The sequence below is a fragment of the Castor canadensis genome, chromosome 3, assembly GCF_047511655.1.
Source record: "Castor canadensis chromosome 3, mCasCan1.hap1v2, whole genome shotgun sequence".
Taxonomy (NCBI): Eukaryota; Metazoa; Chordata; class Mammalia; order Rodentia; family Castoridae; genus Castor; species Castor canadensis.
This window is the reverse complement of record NC_133388.1, coordinates 180,712,744-180,739,221: the sequence shown is the minus strand read 5'-3', so window position 1 is coordinate 180,739,221 and position 26,478 is coordinate 180,712,744. Positions and strand designations below refer to the sequence as shown.

General features: G+C 33.8%; 1 pseudogene; it reads left to right on the top strand.

The window, feature by feature from the left end:
- The window catches only part of LOC109680171 (solute carrier family 22 member 22-like), a 94,450-nt pseudogene that overhangs the window by 48,989 nt on the left and 18,983 nt on the right, over window positions 1-26,478 (top strand).

Sequence of the window (26,478 nt, the reverse complement as noted above, 5' to 3'; positions counted from 1 at the left end):
CTGGTAAATAAGCAACAAAAAAAGAAATAAATAGACTGATAAATATCATATAATATTTTGATGAAAACAGATGCAAATATCCTCAACAATACTTCCACATCAAGTTCAAAAGCACATTAAAAAAATCATACGCCATGAAAAATTTAATTTCATTTCAGGCATGCAAGAATGGTTCAACTTAAGCACATCAATAGACATAATGCAGCAAATAAATAGGATCAAGGATAAAACCCACATAATCATCTCAATAATGCAGAAAAGGCCTTTTATAAAATTTAATATTTCTTCATCAAGATGTAGCCTTAGTCCAAGGAAACAAAAACTTCTTGCAATGCTATAGAAGAGACTGAGCAAAGGGTCTGAACACCTGTGCATTCAGTTCATAAAAAGAGCTCCACCACTGATATCATCCTTACTCTAAGACTGTAAATGCATCTGCTTAACAGTAAAGATTAAAATTATTGGTTATCAGTGTCTTGCTTACTACTTACTTTTGGTGTCTACTTATAGCCCTTCAGATATACAAGGACCACTGTTTATTTTGTTTCCTTTTCTTTAGATGCTAGTATCTTGTATTAAGAGAAGTTTCTAAGATATTTTCTATCTTGCTCTTTCTAAGTAGAACTCTGGTTGTTGATGATTTGAACAGGAGTCTGTAATAAAAGGAAAAATTTGTATTAGTATTTGCTAATAAATATTCAGATCAATGGAAAAACACTGATGTTCTTTGAATAGCAGGCATCTAATGTTGGATTCCTTTCACATGGGGGTATGCTTGTGTAAGTTCTAAGATAAGATCCTGTAAGTTTCTGCCTTGCTATGCTGTTGTTTGGTATGGAATACCTTAAAACAACTTAGACTATTTTTCTCTGCATCTAATCTACTACAGTTTTTCAAAACCTTGCTTCTAAAAGTCTTTCCTTAAAACCTTGTTTTTAAAGTCTTCTTTTTGGTTCTTTAAAGTCTCTTTCCTTAGACTTGCTCTGTCCCATGTTTTCTCTTAGCTGTTCTTTAGCATAATCTTTCTTAAAGTCTTTGCCCCCAGACTTGTACTGTCCCATGTTCTGTCTTTAGCTTTCTTAAAGCCTCAGTGCTCAGACTTGCAAATAAAAACAGCAGTGCCTAAAAACTGCATATGCATAACTCTTAAAGTCCCAGTCCTTAGATTTGCACTGTCCCATGTTCTCTCTTTAGCTTTTTTAAAGTCGAAGACTTGCTAGCAATTCCCCTTTAGCAATTCTCCTTTAGCAATTCTCCTTCAGCAATTCTGTTTCCTTCAGTAATCTCTTTCCCTTCAGCAATCCTTTTCCCTTCCAAAAGCCTCCCACATCAAAAAGCCAAAAGCTCAAAAGGCCAAAAGCCCAAACCCAAAGCATCAAAGCAAAAGCCCCCAAAGCAAAAGCCCAAAGCAAAAAGCCCCAAAGCAAAAATCCCAAAGCAAAATGCCTCCCTCAGTGAGTCTTTTATACCCAGTGGTAAACAGGGTGGAGCAGTGGTTCTCAGGGAGGGTTGTGATCTTGTAAGAGAAGAAACCTGTGTTCCTGCTTCTCTGAAGGTAAACAACTTAGGAGAAGCAGCTGTGCTGCATTTTACTTTTCTGTGGCCAGGGCTGTGCCAATCTCAGCCTACAGATAAACATCTTATGAAAAACAGCTGAGCTGGATACCACCTTGCTTATGTCCAGTTCTCATAGGCTTTTCATAATCCACTTTCCACATGAAAGCACCTTCTCTGATGGGCAAGACACATTTCTTGTAACTCTAGCTCCTGAGGTCTCCATTCCTGCCTAAGCTTTGCTCCCACAGGTCCATGCTTTTCCCCATAGGAGGAAGGTTGCTGGAATTCTGACCTCAAAAAACACTCCCTGGCCTTCCAGACTTTCCTTTGAAATTTTTGGTGGAAGCCTCTATAACCCCATAACTCTTGCACTCTGCATTCCTGAAACACCAAAATCACAATGGCAACACCAAAGTCTGCTTTGATTGTAAGCTATAACTTGACCCATTTGTATCATGGCTGTAGCTTTCTTTGAAAGCCTTGCTGGCAGAAAATAGGGAGCCAAATCCTGAAATGGTTTCCAATGTGGCCCTGACAATAAAAAGATTCTTCTCTGGAAAATATTTAAAATAAATTTTCATTTCTACATATGAGCCTGTGATGGCATGGTGGTGGCCTTGATGATTGGTGACATAATCTCCAGGCAACTTCCCATTTACTGGTCCAATGTGCTTGGCTTTTTTTTTTTTTAATCTGTGCTAGCGATTGCATCCTCCTTGTCCATACATTTACACATGTTTCTTTCCTGACCATGTCATATATTTTTCAAATCATGTTGTTCTTTTCCTTTTGCTCCTGATTCTCACTGTAAATTTGACTAAAAGCTGCCAGTAATATCCATACCGTTGTTTGAATGCTTTGACTTCTTGCAACCCTCCCCATTGAATAAGCTGCTATTGCTATTAAGCTTGTCCTCTCACAAAGTGCCAGGGCACAACATGGAACTAAATTCTTTGCTATGGTAGAACAAGGATAGCCTCTCATCCAGTTTCCAATAGAGTTTTCATTTTCATATGAATCTTCATCAACATAGCCTTTATCTGCTTTTCTATTAGCATTCTAATCTTGTGGGCACTTAACAGAATCATCTGTCAAGCCTCACTATGAGAAATTTATTCAAAATGTAGCATAACTTGCTTAGATATTTTAGTTCCTTTCCTTGATCAATTCCAGTTACACTTTGTCATTTCCTTTTTGCCTTTGAGAGTTTCCCCCATCCTTTATAAATCCAGTGGGTTCTGTAGGACTCCTTACTTCTGCATCTTGTCTCTGCTTTGACATCATCTTCCATTGCTTTTTCCCAAGATTAAGTTCCCAAATACAGATAAAAAAAAATGTGCTTCATCAACAGAAGCCCAAGCTGAAAAAAGATTACCCTACAAACATTTAGGAATAGTTCTGATATTGCATTTTTTGCCTCTGATTTCAGGAAAGTTATTTATGCTTAATACTTCTACTGAGGGCTGAGGAGAAAAATCATATTTCACCAAAAATAGTCCACTTTCAGAGCAATGATCAATCTAAAGACTACCAACTGCATTCTTCTGTGAATGTTTTTGAAGTTCATTGGGTACATTATTCCTTTTTATTTTCCTTTTACCTGGAGATCACTTATTAAATCTGCTAAAGTTTTACCAGGTTAAACTGTTTGGTCAACCATTTTCTAGTATGAAATTATGATTTAAAATATCTCACTGGTTGACTTCTGAACTAGACTGTCTTGGACAAATGTACTCTATAAAAATTTTAGCTTTTTCAGGTGCAGATAGTAAACCTGAGCTACATCAGTGATGATAAGAGAGAAATTTATAGTATTATTGTAGGTATATTGAAAAGCAGAGTATAGTGAAGAAAAAACTTGTCATTGTTCTATTTCTAGTTCTAGTCCCTTCCTGAAAGCCATGTGGGATTATCCTGTGGTCGATTTCCACAAAAGTGCCTGAAAATCATGACATTTCTCTTTCATGGTATGTATTAATTTTCAGCAGATAAGTATACATATCCCAATACATTGAAATTTATTTCAGCCATCAGAAAATGCAGTGAGTGTACACGGGGGTCACAGGTAAAGCATTAACTTCATCATTCTTGTACTCAGTGTTCTCTCTTCAGTGCAGATACATGAACTTTCACAAGTGTGCTTCTGTGGGTGTTCAACAGAAGTCTCACGAAGGTAGGTCTCTATCTTTTTATTTATTATACAAGAATAGAGAATATTGATATGATTGCTCTGCCCTCTTTCACAAACTGTCCCATGGGTACTAACACATGATTTGTTTTCTTTTTTTTTTCTTCTTAAAAGTTTTCTTTATGAAAAAAGCATTTATATGTAGTAATGTTAATATTTTATCAGTGTACTAGCAACAAACTTGATGACTTTTTCTAAAAATTTTCTTTCCTCTACCTCATCAGTTGACAACCCCTGGCAGGTCTACAAAGATTACTCCTTTGAACCAGAGAATTGATCAGGCCATCATAATGTTTGGATAATAATGACCATTTTTAGTTTCAGAAATACTATCCAACTTTGTGTTATTTTTTGTTTACATTTGCATAATTTCTGTCATATCTATGTATACATATCTATATCATTTTATCTGCACACACATTTTTAAGAGGATAAGAGTAAACATTTTTCTAGGCAGGCACTCTACCACTTGAGACACACTCCCAACCCAAGAGTAAACATTTTTCATGAAAATTATTTCTTAAGGAAGTATGCTTAGTAGCTTCCATAATTTGGTTATTATAAATAATTCTACCTGAACGTGGTCATGCAGATATCTTTCTATCCAGCTCATTTTATTTCCTTTGAGTATATACATAGCAGTGGATTTTCTGTATTGCATGGCAATTTCATTTTTAAATTTTTGAAGAATCTCTATATTATTTTTCGTAGAATTTGTATACTTGCACATTCCCATTAACAGTGTGCAAAACTCATCCCCACTCACCACACTGTTCTCCCGTATCTTTTGTGAATAGCCCCATCCTAAAGAGGTGTAAATTGATTTATTATTGTGGTTTTGACTTTCATTTCTATGATTATTAGTGATGTTGGGCACTATGAAATACACCTGGCCATGGAAATGGATAGCAAAAAAAGGAAATTCATCCATTTGTGACAATATAAATGGGCTTGGATGACATTATTTGATGGCACATAAAGGCAATTAGTTTATGATTTAAGTCATGTGCAGTCTAAAAAAGTTGAACTCATAGAACCAAAGAGTAGAATAGTGTTCATCAGGTGCTAGGTGGCAGGAAAAATGAGAAGAGATTAGTTAGAGGTACAAACCAGATACAAGACGGCCAGGTCTAAGGGATCTAAGGTACAGCATACATGGTGGCAGATATAATTAATTTGATCATGGTACTCATTTCATCAAAATTACACAATCATGTTATAAACCTTGAATATACACAATATGTGTTTATCCATATCTTTAAAAATTACTTTTTGAGAGTTGAGCAGAAGACATTATAAAACATATTAACTTTAATTGCTAAAAATGTTCTAAATTCAATGTATTTGTTTCCTCAGAGACATTTCTTCCTTGAAATCTCTATAATTGTGCAATTAAATATTTTGTCTTCAGTGCAGCAAAACTAATGCAACAGGTTTCCAAGACTTAATTATGAAGTTAGGGAAAGTAAATTTTGGTGTTGAAGAAAAATAGTTGAATGCTTCAATTTTCAAAACTGCTAATTCAGGAAAATGTTTTTCATTGGTTAGCTCCAGAGTTGTTTTAATTGTCCTTGTCTTTTCTATCCTGGAAAATTTATTATTCTACAGCAGACACTCCCAGGCCTAACCCTGGCATTTGAGGAACTTCTACATGATGTTGGAGACAGTGGAAGGTTTCAGGTTTTGACTGTTCTCCTTTTAATATTTTTAAATTTGCTGTCATCCCCTCATGACTTCATGGAGAACTTTACAGCAGCCATCCCTGCTCACCACTGCTATGTCCACCTCCTTGACAATCCCAAGTCTGCAGCCAACATCACCACAAACCTGACAGCTGATGCCCTGCTGAGGGTCTCCATCCCATTGGGTCCAAACTAGAAACCTGAGCAATGTCGTCGGTTCCGCCAGACCCAGTGGCAACTCCTCGATTCCAAGGTGTCAGCCATGAATAACACTGAGCTGGAGACAGAGCCGTGCCTGGATGGGTGGACCTATGACCAAAGCGTTTTCACTTCTACCATTGTCACTGAGGTAATGTGTTAATCTTGGTGATGAGGGGAGAATTGAAGATTGGTCTATGATTAGGTCATGAGGTATAAAATACAGTTTCCATATTAAACAAAATGTTCAAGACCAAGGAAAGGGGCGGAAAATTTTTCATTATGGAATGTGTGTAGATATTTTTCCTTGATAAGTTTAATTTCAAAGCTAAGATTATAGTTTATGTCTTTGGTTTATACTTTTTGGATCTCCATTTTTATATTTACAAAAAGAATAAAGTTCACCATCTTCATATATTTACCAAGAAATTATAACCCACCTTTTTCTAAAATGTTTAATTGAATGTGTTGTAGATATTCAAGTGCTGTTAAGAGTGAATTCTCAGAATTCCATTGGTGTGAAAGTTGTAGATTGTCATTCACATTTTAGCAGCTTTCAATATTAATTTACTAATGCTTATGTTAGGGTTATTTTGCTTTTTGGTGTTTTTAGGGTATTCTTGGTTATTATTGCTATCCTAGCATAAATATTAGAAAACAATTTCCTATGTGATGTGAAAATATTTCAGAGCTGTGAGTATTATGTGTCAGTTAGTCAGCTTTTTCTTATTGTAACATATACCCAAGAAGGTATCAAGTTAAAAGATTTATTTTGGCTCATGGTTTCAGACTTTTCAGTCCATGGTCAGTTAGTTCCACTGCCATGGACCTGAGATGAGCTGAACATCATGGTTGATGGCATATCATGGAGCAAAGCTGCTCACTTCTTGTGAGGCCAGGAAGCAGAGAAATAAGAAAGGACAGCAGACAAGATACCCTAGGATCTATTCCCAGTGACCTACTTCCTCCAGATAGGGCCTGCATCCTAAGTTTTCTAGCACCTCTCAGAATAGCACCACTATTTAGGAACCAAGCCTTCCACACATATGCTTGTGGGGAATATTTCATGTTCAAACCATACCAGATGGCATGAATATCATGTGTACAATACTAGAAAACTGGCACATAGATGTCCTCAACAAAAATAAGCTATTAGTGTTGAAAATTATTTTATATACTATATATATTATGCAAAGAATAGCTTCATATTCCTTCAAATGTAGGTGAAAATTGGAGAAAGCAGATTAAGTGAAGATAAGTCTCACAGCTGTAAGCACACGCCTAGTACATGATCTAGATATGGGTCATCTAAGCCTTGGATTGTCATAAGTACATAACAAAATCTATCTAGTCTGCAACTTCATTATTATAAAATGTTTATTCAAACATGAGTTTATATAAAGAAGAGAGGAAGTTAATAAAAGAAATTTGCCCTATGAAGTGTGCCTGGGACAAACACCATCAGAACAATTATAAGGTATTCAAGTGGATATTGCATAGAAGCACCTAATTACGCTTTTAACATTTCTACAATGTGAAAGTCTGTTAGACAGTGAGCATACACTTAGTGTTGCTAAATTAATAACTAAGCTCCTGAGATTGAACCATGATCTTTTAGTTTTTGTCAGAATTAAGCTCAAGTCTTCTGAGTAGTGAATCCTAATACAACCCTGAGAACTTAATGTAGAAATTCCATAGCTACAATGCTTGGGGCCATGTTGATTTTTGAATTCATTAGTTTAAATATTATAAAGGTAATGCAGACATTGTAATGCATATGTTCTTGTAGGGTCTGGAATATCCTTATAATATCACTTTTAGATTTAATTAGAAAAAAGTTTCCTCTTCACATAAGTCGTGTAAATTAGGTCAGGATTCATCCCAAATAAGTTACTGTCCTTCAGCAGCAGCAGAAATTCCCTAGGAGGCTCCATGAGTGAAGAGTTTGATGAAAATGATAAATCTAGATTTTGGAACTTTGCCCTTTCTTGATCTGGTTTTCATTGCCTTCCTTTCTTCTCATCCTGGCTTTTCTTTTCAGCTGTCTGGGGTTTCTTTGAATCATTTGTGTTGAGATAATAGCATTAAAGTGATAATAATATATATGTAGCTGCAAGTTCAGCTTTTAAATCCTGTATCTTTTATACACTTTAAAATGAACAATTAATAGGATATTAATAATTTTAAACTAACAACTAATATAACAGCCATATATTTGATATATCCTATTAAAATCTTTAACTGTTTCAAGTAGAGTTTTATAATAAATTCATTTTCTTCTTTACATTAATATGTTTTTAATAAAGCTTTCATGATAACTTGAAGGAATTTTCTGAAAGCATGTGTTTATATTATGATAGGTATATTTATCATAGATACAATGTTAGATTTGGTATTCCCATATTAATAAATTCCAGATCAATATTATGCTGTTTTAAATGATGTATGTTGTATTATGTTTCTTTAAAAACACTTAAATGTGTAAAGACACATATTTAACACTTTAGAAGAAAGTGTGCAAGGAATGTTTTGAAATGACTGTTTCAATGGATTTACTCTCCTGGAAGTCAAGAGAAGTAAAAGTGTCACGGTAGATTATTAGTCACAGGCGTCAGAGTGTACTAAGGACACAGTTCCACTCCTTTCTCTACTTCTGTTCTTTGCTTCGGTTCATTCACTTTTCAGAAGACTTGAGCTTAAGTTTAACAAAAGCTAAAAGATAATGACTTGTCCTTGGAGATTAGTTATTAATTTAGCAAGAAATAAGTATACCCTCATTGTCCAACAGACTTTTGCATTGTTCAAATGTTGAGAGTTAATTAGGTGTTTTTATTCAATATCCACTTTAATACCTCATAATTGTTTCAGTGGCAACTTCAGAAGTGCTTTCAATGACATCCACTATAAAAGCAGCTCAGTGGTTATAGCTTTAGACGGGGGAACTGCCTTGAGGTTCCTTTTTTCCCATTGGTTACAGGGAATCCATCATAGAGTTCTGCTTGTTCTTTACCTTTGAAATTTCACTTTTTTCTCATAAATGCCACACAAGTACAGTACCATAATCTCTTCTCTAGACTCCTGTAACAGTCTCTTCCTTTCTTCAATTCAGTCACAGGAACATATTAGAAACCTTAAAACACTGATATTTGCTCAAACATCTTCAATAGATTTCTATAACTTTTAGAATAACATAAAAAGTTTTTAACTTTGCTTGCAAGACACTTTATTTTGTGGTCCCTTCCTGTATTCTAATTTCACATAATTACCACCTCAAATCCCATAGCTTTTTGAGTACAGGAGACTTTCTTTGCTGTCTACTACACAATGCCACTGATCATAGTTTTGGTGTTTTCTTCCTCTTTATATCCACTTGTTATATGTTCCCTTTTAAATCCCTTTTAATCCAACTTCATGCCCTTCCTAATTATGCTCTCTATTTAATGAGCTTTTCTTCCTAGAGGGCTTTCTTAGTCTCTGAAATACCCTTCTTACTACTATATATTCTTTTCTATAACTTACCACACTTTATGTGATAGTAAAACCTTCACTGAATACTTAATTAAGTTTATCATCTGGAAACTATTTTTCTATAAGTCAGTTTATCTAGCTTTTGAGTTTCTACTTTTAATGCAGGGAATATTTAATACATGATCACCTCCTTTTGCAATTCACTTCCATGTTGTTTTTCCCCATCCTGGATATGGTCACAGTGCACTAAATGAATTCACCTTGTTTTTTTCTATTATTTCACTTATAAGGCCTCTTGGTTCAAGGAGTCCCATGGAACATCAAGACCTCAGTAATGGAAGGCAGGAGAGGCTGTGCCACTATGTAGGCAGTGGATATTTTTGGTTCTTGCTGCACTTTCACTACGGTACTAGTATTTCTGAATCTTATCACCATCTCTGTTTGTAAGAGTGTAGCAATCTTGCTCCAACATCCTCACTCTGAAGGCCTCTTTTATTTTATTTTATGCTATTACAATTTTCTTTTTAAAATTTTATTACCATATAATGTTTGTACAGGAAGATATATAGCAATATTTACATATATATGCCTTCAATATATCTTAGTTAGATTTACCTTGTCTATTGTTCTCCCTCTTCCTCTTTGCCCTCTGTTTTTTTAGAACAGTTTCAACAGATTTCATTCTTCTATTTTCAAACATGAATACAAAATACATCCACCATATTCACCTTCATTCACCCTTTCCTTATGCCCACCTACCTCTTACTGGCACTTGGCCCCAGAAAAGACCTATTTTACCTTCCTGCTCTTAATTTTTTCAAGTGTATATTGATAGTCAAAGAAGGCTTTTCCTTGGTACTTCAAGCCTGTATGTATCATGCTTTAATCAAATAAACCCACTCATTACTTATTCACTCTCTATCAATAATCCCCCACTATTCATGCTCCCCTAATATTCAATAGCTTACAGTGTACTACATTATATTATTTGCATATATATATGGATTTGTTTAAATTTTTTGCCTACTTCTCCCTCCTCCTGTAGTCTCCTCAGATTCACTAATACAATCTTGTTCACTGTCTCACTATCTATATGTATGTATGTGTGTTTGTGTGTATATACTTGTAATAATACATACATCTATAGATATACATTTAACTTATAGGTCCACACATGAGGAAAAACATGCAACTTTTGACTTTTTAGCCTGGCTTACTTTGCTTAACATGAAGTTCTCCAGGTCTATCCATTTATCTCCAAACAAGATAATTTTATTATTCTTCTTTATGGCTGAATAAAACTCCATTGCATATATATTGCATATATATATCATATATATCATATTTTCTTAATCCATTCATCAGTCCTGGGGCATCTGGGCTGCTTCCCAAGCTCAATTATTGGAATAGTGCTGAAAAAACATGAGTCTACAGTGGCTCTATCACATCTTGGAGCACATTCCTTCAGATTTATGCCCAGGAGTGGTGTCACTGGATTGTATAGTAGTTCTATTTTTGTTTTTTGAGGGACATCCATATTGCTTTCCAAGAGGTTGCACTAATTTACACTCTCACCAACAGTGTAGAAATGTTCCTTTTCCCCACATCCTCATCAGCATTTGTTGTTTTTTGTGTTATTGATGATGGCCATTCTGGCTGAGGTAAGGTAGAATCTCAATGTAGTTTGATTTGCATTTCCTTTATGGCGAAAGATGTTGAGAATTTCTTCATGTTTATTGGCTATCCATATTTCTTCTTTTGAAAATTATTTGGTCAGTTCATTTGCTCATTTATTCAATAAATGAATGATTTATTCATCAACATCAAATGAATGATGCTGATTCTTTGATAGGTTAGTATTTTGAAGTCCTTGAATATTCTGGTTATTAATCCCTTGTCAGATGGATTAATAAAAAGATTTTCTTTCATTCTGTAGGCTGTTTCTTTAGTCTGGCGACTCTTTTTATTGCTGTGCAAAAATGTTTTAGTTTCATAGAGTCCCATTTGTCAATACTTTTTCTTAATTGTTGAACTATTGGATTTCTAATAAAGTTATTACTTATGCCTAGTAGTCCAGTGTAGTCCAGGGTGTTCCCTATTTTTTCTTGTGTTAATTTCAGATCTTATTTTAAGCTCTTTAATCCATTTTGAATTGATGTCAGTACAAGGTGAGAGGCTGGTATCTAGTTATAGTTTTCTGCGGTGGAAAGCCAGTTTTCCCAGTACCATTTGTTAAAAAGGTTATCTTTTCTCCAATGCATATTTTGGGCACCTTTGTCAAAAATCAGATGGCTGTAGTTGTGTGGGTTTTTGTCAGGGTTTTCTATTATATATCATTGGTCTTCATGTCTATGTCTGTTTTTGTTCCAACACCATGCTATTTTTATTACTTTGACTCTGCAATATAGGTTGAAGTCAAATATTGTGATACCTCCAGCATTGCTCTTTTGGCTCAGGATTTCTGTAGCTATTCAAGGTCTTTCGTGCTTTTGTATGAACTTTAAGATTGACTATTCTGTCTTGGTGAAGAATGTCATTGGAATTTTGAAAGGGATTGCATTGATCATATAGATTTCTTTCAGAAGGATAGTTATTTTCACACTATTGATTATGCCAATCCACAAGTATGGGATGTCCTTCCATCTTCTGATATCTTCATTGATTTTTTTAGTGACTTGTGATTTTCATTGTATAGGTCAGTCATCTCCTTTGCCATTTCCTAGATATTTTAAATTTTTTGAAGCTATTGTGAATGGTATTGTTTTCTTGATTTTTTTCTCAGACTGTTCATTGTTTGTGTATAGAAATGCTACTCATTTTTTGTATTGATTTGTATCTTGCTACTTGCTGAAAGTGTCTATGAGATTTAAGAATTTTTTCATTGTGTTTTTATGGTCTTTCAAGTATAGAATAATATCATCTGCAAATAGGGACAATTTGACTTCTTTCTTTCCTATTTGAATCCCTTATATTTCTTTCTCCTGTCTTTTTGCTCTGGCTAGGAATTTCAGTCTCATTCCTGATTTTAGAGAAAATTGTTTCAGTTTTTCCCCATTTAATATGATGTTGGCTATGGGTGTGTCATATAAAGTCTTTATAATGTTGAGGAATGTGTCTTCTATACCTTGTTGAATTTTGTCAGAGGCTTTTTCTGTATCTACTGATATGATGATGTGGCTTTTGTCCTTGATTCTGTTCATGTGCTGTGTTATGTTTATTGTTTTGCAAATATTGTACCATCTTTGTATCTCTGGAATGACACCTACTTGATCATGGTGTATGATCTTTTTAATGTGTTGGTGGATTTTGTTAGCAAGTATTTTATTGAGAATTTTTGCATCTATGTTCATTGGGATATTGGCCAATAACTTTATGTTTTTGATTTGTCTTTATCTGACTTCTGTGTTAGGGTAATACTTGCTTTGTAGAATGTGTTTGTTAGTGTTCCTTCCTCTTGTGCTTCTTGGTATAACTTGAGGAAGGATAATTTGTACTGTGAACGGAAGGATAATGAACTTTCCTTAAATTGCAAATTGTTATATTCATATACTTTAGGTGCATACTACATGCCTCGTTTGTTGTAGAGATTTTAATTTCTACAACCCTATGGGTGTTATCTATAGTACTGACCAAATTACTTACTCCCAGATTCTAGACTGGTACCTAGAATGCAGCCATTGTATATATTAAAAGTAATTTTGCACTCTATCTCATTACACAAACCTGTCTAATAGTTATATTCACGAACTTTTCTTAACTGGCATTTTTAATGATTTAAGCTATGCTGTTTTCTATTCAATCTTTTCCAGTGGGACTTAGTATGTGATTTTCAGTCATTCAGATACTTTGCACAGGCCATTTCTATGGCTGGGTATTTGATGGGCATTACTGTCAGTGGCATCCTTTCTGACAGGTAAGTTTCTTCTCAATAAGGATCATCTGCAAACCTAGAGACTTATGGAAAGACTGTACACATTTTATTGAGAATTTTGCACATTAAAAGGGTCTAAATATGCAAAGAATGGAATCCAAATCAAAGGTAGATATGGTTTAAGGATGTGAGAAACTTTGGAAGACCGAAGTCAGTATTGCATGCTTCCAATAGGCATGAACCTAAACTGATCCATAAAGAACTGAAAATTCCCAGGTAAGAGGAAGATGTAAAACAATAGATAAGCAAACATTTGAAGAACTTGTGAGTAAAAAGCTTGATTGATAAATAAAGCTCACAGAAGATAACCATGAGAGGTAAATTTAAGAAGCAAACTTTTGTGAAGACTGAATCCTCTTTTTTTCCTTAAATTTGATAGAGGTAACTACCAAATCAGAAATTAGTGGTATCAGAAAATAGTGGTACCTGGAAACACTGCTGTCTGTATGCTCTTTATAACAATGTATATAATATGCACACTTAAAGTGAGATCCCTCTGTGGGTATACCTATGAGGGAAGAAAAAGCTATTGAAATACGGCGATTGACTGGTTAGCTGTTGACAAAATTTCTAGAAACAAAACTAGAGAGAAAATAAGATTTGGTAAGAAAAAGATCCAGGTTGAAAATAAGGTAAGTTTTAAAATAAAAAGATTAAGAATAAAGAAATTAATTTTACAAGGAATCAAAGAAATCCAATTAGTACATATGGATATCTGTTGAGGACAGAGATGAAACAAAGATTGGCACTGAACCTTGAATGGCAATAACTATGATAGTAACAGGATTAGATAGAGAAAATTATCTACCTGAATTCTAGTATATCTAGAATAATCTAGTATGCAAGTACAAAATAACCATCATATATATCATCGTTAAAAGGCAGATGGACAGGATTTAAGAATCATAAAAATTCAATTACGTGTTTTAGTAAGTGTTGTGGTATAAATACAGTACAGTAGGATTTATTACAAAGCAAGAATGAGAAGCCTACATTCCATTTTTTATACTTCTGACATTTGATCACTTTTGTCTGTAACATGGAGACAAAACTTGGAAATAAATTTCAAATATTTATAACTTCCTTTTATACATGAATTGCATATAATAATAATTGCAAAGAACTCATGGCTGAGATCTTATGTAGAATTCTAGAAAAAATATCACTATTGTTTTTATTAATGATGAGGAGAATAGGCTAAATGTATTGAGAGCTTGAGAAGAAAACATAGTATATGGAAAAGATATGCTTACCTGTGTGACAACATATTCTGCTAGTCTTTGTGCACACATAATACAGTGTTATCTCACTAAGGGACAAAGTTCTAAAGTAAGGTTGTACATATAAAATTTAATTTTATGATTTTTTAGTTAAAATTCCTTTGTGAACCATATTTTAGAAACCAAAATATTATTTTTCATAAATTATTTGACAGGCTTCACATTGTTCTCCAAAGTTGCTGATTCTTTGGTGAGACACAGTAAAAATGCTATCCCAAATTTTGTGCCTTAAAAAAAAATTAAGTGTATTTGAAAAGTATAATCCACAAAGCTTCATGATATACAACAAAGACCAGGTGGAAAGATGAGTAGAATAGAATTGAGTGGAATAGAATGCAACATGATACCATCTACACAGTTATGCATTTTGTATCTTTAAAAATTAACACCCTAATTTTTTGTAGCATAGTATGTGTGTTCTATTCTATTAAGGCATGTGATTACTGACTCATAGCTAAAATTGTATCAGTTTAATTGCCATTTCCAGTGTATGTGTGTTTTTTTTTTCATCAAGCTTGAGTGGTTAGTAACTTGGAAAACTAGAAACTAAATGTTATGAAAATTCTCTTGTAATGTTCTAACTTGGTATATTTTTCATGAAGTTAACTGCTGTTTCCACAGATTTGGACGGAAGCCATTGTTGGTCATTTGTTGCCTAGCCTGTGGGATATTCAGTATCTGTTATGCATTTGCCCCCATTTTCTCACTTTACTGTATTTTGAGATTTCTGTTGTCTGCCTGCCTAGTTTCTGTTCAAATCAACAGTATGGTACTTTGTAAGTTTGCCTATATTTGTACATATATGTTACATTATTCAATCATCTCTTTTAAGTGGTGCTGAGTGTCTTAATTTTTAAATTAGGTTTAGAAGGGACAGCACAGAGGTGGCATCCTATAGTTTTAACAGTTTATGGACTATTTATGAGTGTTGGCCAGGCATTACTTGGAGGACTGGCTTATGCTATCTGAGATTGGCACATGCTCCAATTAGTCATAGCCTTGCCCTACTTCATTACTTCTCTTCTTGTCAGGTATGTGAACTTTGTTTTGTACTTAGACACATTGCTGCAATGATTGTGATTCTTAAAGTTTTTGTTATCTATACTGAAGAACAATTCACCATTTATTCTTGCACTCAGAACAATTTTTAAAAGAAATACTCAGAAAAAAGATTTAAAAATTGAAAGTGGCAAGAAACAATTATAGGAGAATAAGCTTTGTAGTAAATTGATAAAATTAGGTGACTTGGTGCTTTAACATTTTCATTTAATGGTTTTCTTTTCACTTCAAAAGGATCTGAAATGCTTCTAAGGTCAATACACAGAAAGGTATTCCTAAATAAAAGAAAACGGAAGAGTATTGATTTTAAGTGATTCCTTTTCTGGTTCTGATTCTTGTGTTAGAAAATACCAGAGAACTGATTATTGTGTTCAGAGGACTTTAATCTTCTCAGGAATAAATTACTTGATATCATTTAAAATTGACAATATAAAATTTTGATAATATGTAAAACTTATTAAAACATAGGGAGGCTTATCCTTAAATATTAGGAATCCCAAAATAGAACCTCATATAAAGGCAGTAGTAATTTCTGAAATAAAAAGTAAAAGAGAAGATCATATTTGTCTTTGAATCAGAGAATCCTTACTCAGGAATAAAAATTTTAAAAAATTCTTCTTGTATTTTTTTCAAGAACTGAATTTCTTTTATTTTTTATTATAATAATATTGTACTGGGGATACATTGTGACATTTACAAAAGTGCTTATGATATATCTAAGTTAAATTTACTTCATCCATTATGCTCCTTTATCCCCCTCTCATTCTTAGAACAGTTTCATTGGGTTTCTTTTTTTTTCATTTTCAAACATGAGTGCATAATATTTCTGTCATATTTACCCTTTCTAGTGTCCTTTCCCCTCCCACTGGTACTGACCTGCAGACAGAAACTGTTTTACCCTCTTATCCTCCATTTCTGAAAAAAAGACATTCTTGCTTGTTTAAGATCTTCCTGTTTTAAAATAACAAGAAGGTTGGAAACAGAGTATGACTGTGGAATTAATGTGTAGGTAGAGTGTTAGTTAAATCTAAGACTGCTTTCTAAGTAGGAGGGATTATATATGCCAGAAATATTAATCCTTTTATGAAAAGAAGGATATCTCTCTGGACTGGAATATGACAAAAAATAATTCTACCTATCTCTTTTTCATAGTTGGGTGTCAGAGTCAGTCCGCTGGCTCATGATAACTGGAAAAACAGAACGTGCATTAAGAGAACTACAGAGAATTGCCTGTATCAATAAGAAGAAAGATGTTGTACAAAGTCTGACTACTGAGGTAAGGGAAATTATCTCACCACCAAATACAGATGAAAAATGAGTAAAATTATTGATATAAATAGCCAAGAAATGTAAGAAGTCAGGACAGACTCAAATTCTGACTACTATAATTTTCTACCATTTGTGTGTACTTGGTACTTATGTTTTGCAAAATAATTTTAATATGTGGGAATTTGAAAAGAATTAACTAGGGGCAGTTATACAGGTGTTTCAAGAGTCCTTATTATGTCATTTTTTAAGGCATAGAAGGAAATGAGGAGTCACAGATATATCCTCATTTACTCTCTGATTCTTTGCAGTCAGAACCTATTGTTGTCATTCTTCTGCCCTGTTGTCCCTGCTGTTGGGTTAGTGTAAAACATCCTAATATTCTGCTTTCGCTGTCATCCCTCAGCAGAAATAATACAAGAATTATCCATTTGCCTCATGCATCTCTAGTGATTTGTTTCCATTTGAAGGACATGATCTGAGAGCTCAACAAGTTGATTCCAAACATATTATTTAAATTTGCAGTCTGCATGCATGATCAGTATTTTCTAAAAGGGAAAGTATGAATAAACAAAGCATTTCATGGACATTTTCTTTCTAAGTGGTCTTTCTTTACTCTTTCATGTCTGCAGTGAGCTAGGTTTCAACACATGGCTAATGACTTTTGGTTGTCTTATAGATTGATGTGAGTAGGAAAGCAATTATATTTAGAAGAAATGAAAACAAAAGTCAAGTTGCTTATATGATGTATTGAGGTAATATAGGTTATATCATATGGATGGAAAAGTGATCCATAAGATGTATTCAACATTTAAGCTTCAATTGTGATTGAGTGTATGCTATAAGCAACTCTGGGCAATGTAGAAAAAACTGTACATGAATATCCCTGTTCTTCATTGTCATGTTTGATATTTTAAAATGGCATATAAAACTTATTAGTTGAAAGGATTTAAAAATATTGAATATAAAAAGACATTCTTTTATTGTACAATTTGACATTCAATACATATAATAAATTCATTTTATATATAAAATGAGTAGAGATCTCAAAAATATAAAATACTTCCAATAGTATAATAGAAAAAGTTAATTGAAATATTTCTAGTAGTTCACCAGGAAAAGGAGAAGTTCAATACAATGGGACAATCAATTACCATATGTAGTTAATGTAATGAGAAATTCTTGGGGAGAATTTATGACAATCATGACACAGTTATGAGCATCATTACTTAGTTAGGAAAACAGTGTGTTTAATAAGCAACAAATAATTTTTCAACTCTTCAAATCATTGGGAAATAATTTATCCAAACTTTACATATTACTTGGAAGCAATTTTAGAATGTATACACAATATATTTTAAAACATTTGTTAAAACATTGATTTTTCCACTATTTAAATTATTTTACTTGTTATGTACTTTGAATGTTATCATAAATGTGGCTTTATGAGTTGATAATTTTTTTTATTTGGTTCTGTTGTTGAGTAGTGGGAGCATGGGTAACACAGATAATAATATTGCAAATAAATATCCCCTTTGCTGCATCTAAACATTTTCTTTTTTGCTTTTTTCCTTAAGATTTTAAGATACAAAATGGAGGAAGATTTGAATAAAACAAAAAAAAATCAGAATAGCAAAGGTCATTGTTAATCAGACAGTGTGTAGGACAGTGCTTTGCTTATTCAGTATATCATAAGTAGTTTGCCTTTTCATTTTATAACACATATCCAATGGTTTCAGCATCATGCTAACCCCTTGGAATTACAGGTTGAAAGGACAGCACATACCTCTTTCTACAAGATGAAGAAACGTAAAGAGAAGTTGGAAATAATGAAATATTCTATATGGAAACTACTTCCAGGAAATGGGATCATAAGATGGTTATGACTTATGGAAACTAGCGGAATAGGAACATCAAAATGAATGGGAAGATTGGGCCTTAACAAAGTTCTACTAAATAACAAAGAAGAAAAATCTGGTTTTCAGACATATTGATAAATCTTATTTATAATAGAAGGCAGTATAATAGTAAGGTTATAAAATAATAATTTGAATCATATATATGTAATTTCCATTTCAAATTTTGCCAAAGGCTTTGTAACATTGGACTCTATCCTCACTTGATCTCCACCTGTTTCAAATGAATGGCTTTCCTTCATTTTATATAATTACATGAGAAAATGTGGAGTGAAAGATTTATTTGAGATGATTAGTTCACTTCTACAAAACAATAAAAGTTAAAAGTTACAGATTTCTTACATGAGACTGATTTCTAGATCAATTTTGACAATTGGAAAATCATAGAAAGAGAAGACATGATTTCCTTAGAAGACACACAGATTGTTATGATGAGCATTTGTACTGAACCTGGCAACCTGTGAATACAGCCTATGATTTTATATTTGGAAAGCAGTCAGTAATGCTGGCTGCATGTTTTTCAACCTTTCTTGTGATAAGTATAGATATGAAAAGCATCTTTGCAAGGCTATTTTAGATCTTCCAGTGTCTGAACAAGGTAAACAGATAGAAATGGTCTGGCTGAATATGATACCACTCAAAATAGTTAGAATTCAAATGTGAAAGGAAGATTATTCTAAAATATTAAACTATCATAATTTTTGACTGCTATTTAAGAAATAAATAATTATCTCTTATAAACTATCAAGTGGAGTGAAATTTAATCTTACCTTTGAAGTAGCCATTTTAACATCTGGCAAAGGTTCACATTAGATTAAAAAATTATGGGGTGATGGAGTGACTCAAGCAATGAGAGTACCTGTAAGCAAGAGTGAAGATCTGAGTTCCAACAGTTCAAACACTAGTGCTGCAAAAAAAAAAAAAGAAAAAAATGAATTCCTCAAAATTAATACTTAGATTGTTTTAAATTACCATTTTGTCCTTAGATTTAAGTAATATTTTCCTCTCCTCCCATTTTTTTTTAATTTTTCACATAGATAAATGGATATATAATATACTCAAGGCACGTGATAAGAACTAAAATAATGAAGAGAGAAAGCTGTCTCTTTTGCAGAAAGATGTATGAAAAAGGACTTAAAATATGAAACTGAAATAGTTTGTAATCATAAAAGCAATAATCTCACAGAGTGTATATTGTAAAGTTTTATGTTATATAAACAGATGTAGGATTGTAATGTATATTTTTATTCCTCTGGCTTTAATATAGTAATTTTGATTTTAAAATATACCAATATTCTGTTCCAAATTACAAAATACTCATTTTTATGTCATATTAAGTTTAAAAAATTCCAACTACATATTAAGTCAATCCTTGTGTTTTTGAGAGATACAAGTATCTTACTAAGTATGGTGATCTTCCTATGAAGTAACAAAAATTATTTGGCATTTGTCTCTTCAGAATGCAGTATGTACACTTTCCACTTAGTGTCATGAAACATGGTAAGTTTCATGTCTAGGTATCATGTACATGCCTTTAGCTCAGTTATAACAATAGAATATGCATATTATTTTTAAAAATTCAATTATTTAACTATTCATTCTATTCACTATGGAAATTATGTTCCATAATTATATTTTTAAGTTTTCCTAATTTCCTTTTTATTACAAGTCCTTTTGTGTCACACAATACTTGGAATATTTGGGTCTTAATCATGTTTGAAGGACATTCCATACTAATAAAAGGGGAAATAGACCAAAAGGAAATAATAATCATCAATCTGTATGCACCCAATGTCAATGCACCCAATTTCATCAAACATACCCTGAAAGACCTAAAAGCATATATAAACGCCAACACAGTGGTTGTGGGAGACTTTAACACTCCATTATCATCAATAGATAGGTCATCCAAACAAAAACTCAATAAAGAAATCCAAGATCTAAAATATGCAATAGATCAAGTGGACCTAGTAGATGTCTACAGAACATTTCATCCAACCTCTACACAATATACATTCTTCTCAGCAGCCCATGGAACCTTCTCCAAAATAGATCATATTCTAGGGCACAAAGAAAGCCTCAGCAAATATAAGAAAATAGAAATAATACCATGCATACTATCTGACCACAATGCAGTAAAAGTAGAACTCAACAACAAAAGTAAAGACAAAAACATGCAAACAGCTGGAAACTAAATAACTCATTACTTAATGAAGAATGGATCATCGATGCAATAAAAGAGGAAATTAAAAAGTTCCTGGAAATCAATGAAAATGAAAACACAACCTACCGGAACCTATGGGACACAGCTAAGGCAGTCTTGAGAGGAAAGTTTATAGCCATGAGTGCATAGATTAAAAAGATTGAAAGATCCCAAATCAATGACCTAATGATACATCTCAAACTCCTAGAAAAACAAGAACAAGCAAATCCCAAAACAAATAGAAGGAGAGAAATAATAAAAATAAGAGCTGAAATCAACGAAATAGAAACCAAAAAAACCATACAAAGAATTAATGAAACAACAAGTTGGTTCTTTGAAAAAATAAACAAGATTGATAGAACCCTGGCAAACCTGACTAAAATGAGGAGAGAAAAAACCCAAATTAGTAGAATGAGGAATGCAAAAGGGGAGATAACAACAAACACCATGGAAGTCCAGGAAATCATCAGAGACTACTTTGAGAACCTATATTGAAATAAATTTGAAAATCTAAAAGAAATGGACAGATTTCTAGATACATATGATCATCCAAAACTGAACCAAGAGGAAATTAATCACCTGAATAGATATATAACACAAAATGAAGTTGAAGCAGCAATCAAGAGTCTCCCCAAAAAGAAAAGTCCAGGACCTGATGGATTCTCTGCTGAATTCTATCAGACCTTTAAAGAAGAACTGATACCAACCCTCCTTAAACTGTTCCACGAAATAGAAAGGGAAGGAAAACTGCCAAACACATTTTATGAAGCCACTATTACACTTATCCCAAAACCAGGCAAAGACACCTCCAAAAAGGAGAACTATAGGCCAATCTCCTTAATGAACATTGATGCAAAAATCCTCAACAAAATAATGGCAAACTGAATTCAGCAGCACATCAAAAAGATTATTCACCACGACCAAGTAGGCTTCATCCCAGGGATGCAGGGGTGGTTCAACATACGAAAATCAATAAACGTAATAAACCACATTAACAGAAGAAAAGACAAAAACCACTTGAACATCTCAATAGATGCAGAAAAAGCCTTTGTTAAGATCCAACATCATTTCATGATAAAAGCTCTAAGAGAACTAGGAATAGAAGGAAAGTTCCTCAACATTATAAAAGCTATATATGACAAACTTACAGCCAGCATTATACTTAATGGAGAAAAACTGAAACCATTCCCTCTAAAATCAGGAACCAGACAAGGATGCCCACTATCTCCACTCCTATTCAACATAGTACTGGAATTCCTAGCCAGACCAATTAGGTAAGAAGAAGGAATAAAAGGAATACAAATAGGTAAAGAAACTGTCAAAATATCCCTATTTGCAGACAACATGATCCTATACCTTAAAGACCCAAAAAACTCTACTCAGAAGCTTCTAGATATCATCAATAGCTATAGCAAGGTAGCAGGATATAAAATCAACATAGAAAAATCACTAGCATTTCTATAAACTAACAATGAGCAAACGGAAAAAGAATGTATGAAAACAATTCCATTTACAATAGCCTCAAAAAAAATCAAATACCTAGGTGTAAACCTAACAAAAGATGTGAAAGACCTCTACAAGGAAAACTATACACTTCTGAAGAAAGAGATTGAGGAAGACTATAGAAAGTGGAGAGATCTCCCATGCTCACGGATTGGTAGAATCAACATAGTCAAAATGTCTATATTCCCAAAAGTAATCTACATGTTTAATGCAATTCCCATCAAAATTCCAATGACATTTATTAAAGAGATTGAAAAATCTACTGTTAAATTTATATGGAAACACAAGAGGCCACGAATAGCCAAGGCAATACTCAGTCAAAACAACAATGCAGGAGGTATCACAATACCTGACTTCAAACTATATTACAAAACAATAACAATAAAAACAGCATGGTACTGGCACAAAAACAGACATGAAGACCAGTGGAACGGAATAGAGGATCCAGATATGAAGCCACACAACTATGAGCAACTTATCTTTGACAAAGGAGCTAAAAATATACGATGGAGAAATAGCAGCCTCTTCAACAAAAACTGCTGGAAAAACTGGCTAGCAGTCTGCAAAAAAACTGAAACTTGATCCATGTATATCACCCTATACCAAGATTAACTCAAAATGGATCAAGGATCTTAATATCAGACCCCAAACTCTTAAGTTGATACAGGAAAGAGTAGGAAATACTCTGGAGTTAGTAGGTATAGGTAAGAACTTTCTCAATGAAACCCCAGCAGCACAGCAACTAAGAGATAGCATAGATAAATGGGACCTCATAAAACTAAAAAGCTTCTATTCATCAAAAGAAATGGTCTCTAAACTGAAGAGAACACCCACAGAGTGGGAGAAAATATTTGCCAACTATACATCAGACAAAGGACTGATAACCAGAATATACAGGGAACTTAAAAAACTAAATTCTCCCAAAACTAATGAACCAATAAAGAAATGGGCAGGTGAACTAAACAGAACTTTCTCAAAAGAAGAAATTCAAATGGCCAGAAAACACATGAAAAAATGCTCACCATCTCTAGCAATAAAGGAAATGCAAATTAAAACCATGCTAAGATTCCACCTCACTCCTGTTAGAATAGCCATCATTAGCAACACCACCACCAACAGGTGTTGGCGAGGATGCGGGGAAAAAGGAACCCTCTTACACTGTTGGTGGGAATGTAGACTAGTACAACCACTCTGGAAACAAAATTGGAGGCTACTTAAAAAGCTGACATCGATCTACCATTTGATCCAGCAATACCACTCTTGGGGATATACCCAAAAGACTGTGACACAGGTTACTCCAGAGGCACCTGCACATCCATGTTTATTGCGGCACTATTCACAATAGCCAAGTTATGGAAACAGCAAAGATGCCCCAGCACTGACGAATGGATTAAGCAAATGTGGTATCTATACACAATGGAATTTTATGCAGCCATGAAGAAGAACGAAATGTTATCATTCGCTGGTAAATGGATGGAATTGGAGAACATCATTCTGAGTGAGGTTAGCCTGGCCCAAAAGACCAAAAATCGTATGTTCTCCCTCATATGTGGACATTAGATCAAGGGCAAACACAACAAAGGGATTGGACTATGAGCACATGATAAAAGCGAGAGCACACAAGGGAGGGGTGAGAATAGGTAAGACACCTAAAAAACTAGCTAGCATTTGTTGCCCTTAACGCAGAGAAACTAAAGCAGATACCTTAAAGCAACTGAGGCCAATAGGAAAAGGGGAACAGGTACTAGAGAAAAGGTTAGATCAAAAAGAATTAACCTAGAAGGTAACACCCACGCACAGGAAATCAATGTGAGTCAATGCCCTGTATAGCTATCCTTATCTCAACCAACAAAAACCCTTGTTCCTTCCTATTATTGCTTATACTCTGTCTACAACAAAATTAGAAATAAGGGCAAAATAGTTTCTGCTGGGTATTGGGGGGGGAGAAGAAGGGGGTGCAGTGGGTGGTAAGGGAGGGGGTGGGGGCAGGAGGGAGAAATGAACCAAGCCTTGTATGCACATATGAATAAAAAAAAAAATTCCCAAATACATAAACATAACATAATAAAATGTGTGTTTGTTATAGTTTATTGTATGGTCTGTATTTTCTTCCCAGGTTTTCAATATTTTTCTGCTCATATGGCTTCTTTCTGGATGTTCAGACTTTGGGAGAGGACTTATTCCTGAACCAATTTCTAGTAGGAGCAATAGGCTTGCCTAGCAAATTGCTTGCATGTTTTATAATGGGATGCCTCAGTCATCGTCCTTCAGTAGTTTTTTACTCCTTGTGTTGGGAAGCTCTGTTTTAGTCACTATTTTTGTGACCAAAGGTAAGAGTTTTTCAGTGTTATAATTTCATGAAGAAAGTATATCTTTATAAACACGGATTTTCCTCATAGAAAATAGAATTCATACTCAACTAATTCCGAGAAAAGCACTGAGTCTAATATCAATATCTACAAAGGTTTTAGACTGCTTAGTAAGTATAATTCAATCTTTATGGTTTCCATGAAGTAGGAGATTTGTAAGCTAGCCTATACTGGCTGGTCATTTGTAGAATACTAAAATTAGCAATGTTTTTAGCACCACAGCATCATGAAGGTAGAGTGTTAATTAAAAATTGGTAGTTTGAAGGAGTCTTTCCAGATAGAGTAACATTGAGTCATTATAGATAAACAGGAGGTTACTTGATGAAGAAAACCAGAAAGGGTACACCAGCAAGTGGGAAGAGAAAAAAAGTGGTGAAAGATAGTTTGGAAACACCTCTGTCATTGAGTTATTACACTGTGAATCTGGGAAGCTAAGAGTTAAGGAGGAACTTGGTTAAGAGGTATTTCACTTACTTTTAGTTATTATTATGTCATTGATTTTTTTGCTACTCAAAAATACAACTTGCCATTTAGACAATATCACTATGGCTGCATTTCAGCAGCCATATTAGTATTAGGAATGTAAGGCTAAAGTTTTGGGCTGTGGTTAGTTTATATGGGATGCCATTTGGAGTTGAGCAAGGGGCATGTCTTGCTTACATACCCTTTGGTTTAAAGAGAAAAGACATTTTGCATCTGAGAAATATTCTTGAGATGAATTCCAAGATGTTGAGAATTTAGTGTAAATAAGGAATGAGAAGAAAGAACTCGACCAAGATAATTTTCATGTCTGACAAAGGTATTGGTTGTACTTTTATAACCAGCTTTACAATTAGTTAAAAAGTTCCTTGCAGTAAGCAGTGGTTCCTAGTAAGCACTAGGAATCTCTGTAGTGGAAGAAATCTAAAAGTGGACAACTGACTCTGCTACAAGAGACTCAAGTTAGTTTACCTCAATCTGAGCAGTGCTGGGGATCAAACCCAGTGTCCTGGCAACATAGGTAAGTGCTAGGCTACTGAAGCATACTCTCATTTTCATGGTAAATTCATATTGTCATAGCATCTCAACCTGACCACTACCCTGTCTTGCTTGAACATTGAGACTATTTCAACTAAAGACTACAAGTGATGAAAACTTCCTATCAACTACTTGGCCTCAGTTGCACAAATCCCAATTTGGAAACACAAGAAATATGATGAAACAAGTCAATAGGACTCCTCCAAAATTCAACAACTCCACAATAACAAACATTAGTGAGTGAAGTAGATGAAATTCAGATCAAGGATTCAAAAAATGATAATAAGAATGCACAATGAAATTTAGGAGGACATTAATTAAGCCTGAGTGAATTTAAAGAAAACCCAGAGTTAAATAAAATAAAGAAGACAATGCAGGTCATGAAAAGGGAATGCAATAATGATATAAAAATCAAACTGAAATTCTAGGAATGAAAAGCTCAATAAGTGAAATAAAAAAAAAACCTGGTTAAAAGTCTCATCAATAGGCTGAATCAAATTGAAAACAGAATATTAATGCTTAAAGAGAAGGTAGATGTATTAGAACATGCAGAGGAAGATAGAGAAAAAACTATAGAAATATGAATGAAGTATTTAAGATCTCTTGGATGTCATTGAAAGACCAAACCTATGAAACACAGGCATAGACAAAAGAAAAGAGGTGCAAACCAAAGGCATAGAAAACATATTCAATAAAATACTAGCAGAAAACTGCTCAAATTTTGAGAAAGAGATTGTCATCCATGTAGAGGACATTTTTAGGATTCCAAACAGACAATACCATAAAGGAATATCCCCACATCATATTATTACTATTATAATTAATAAACATTTATTTCTTA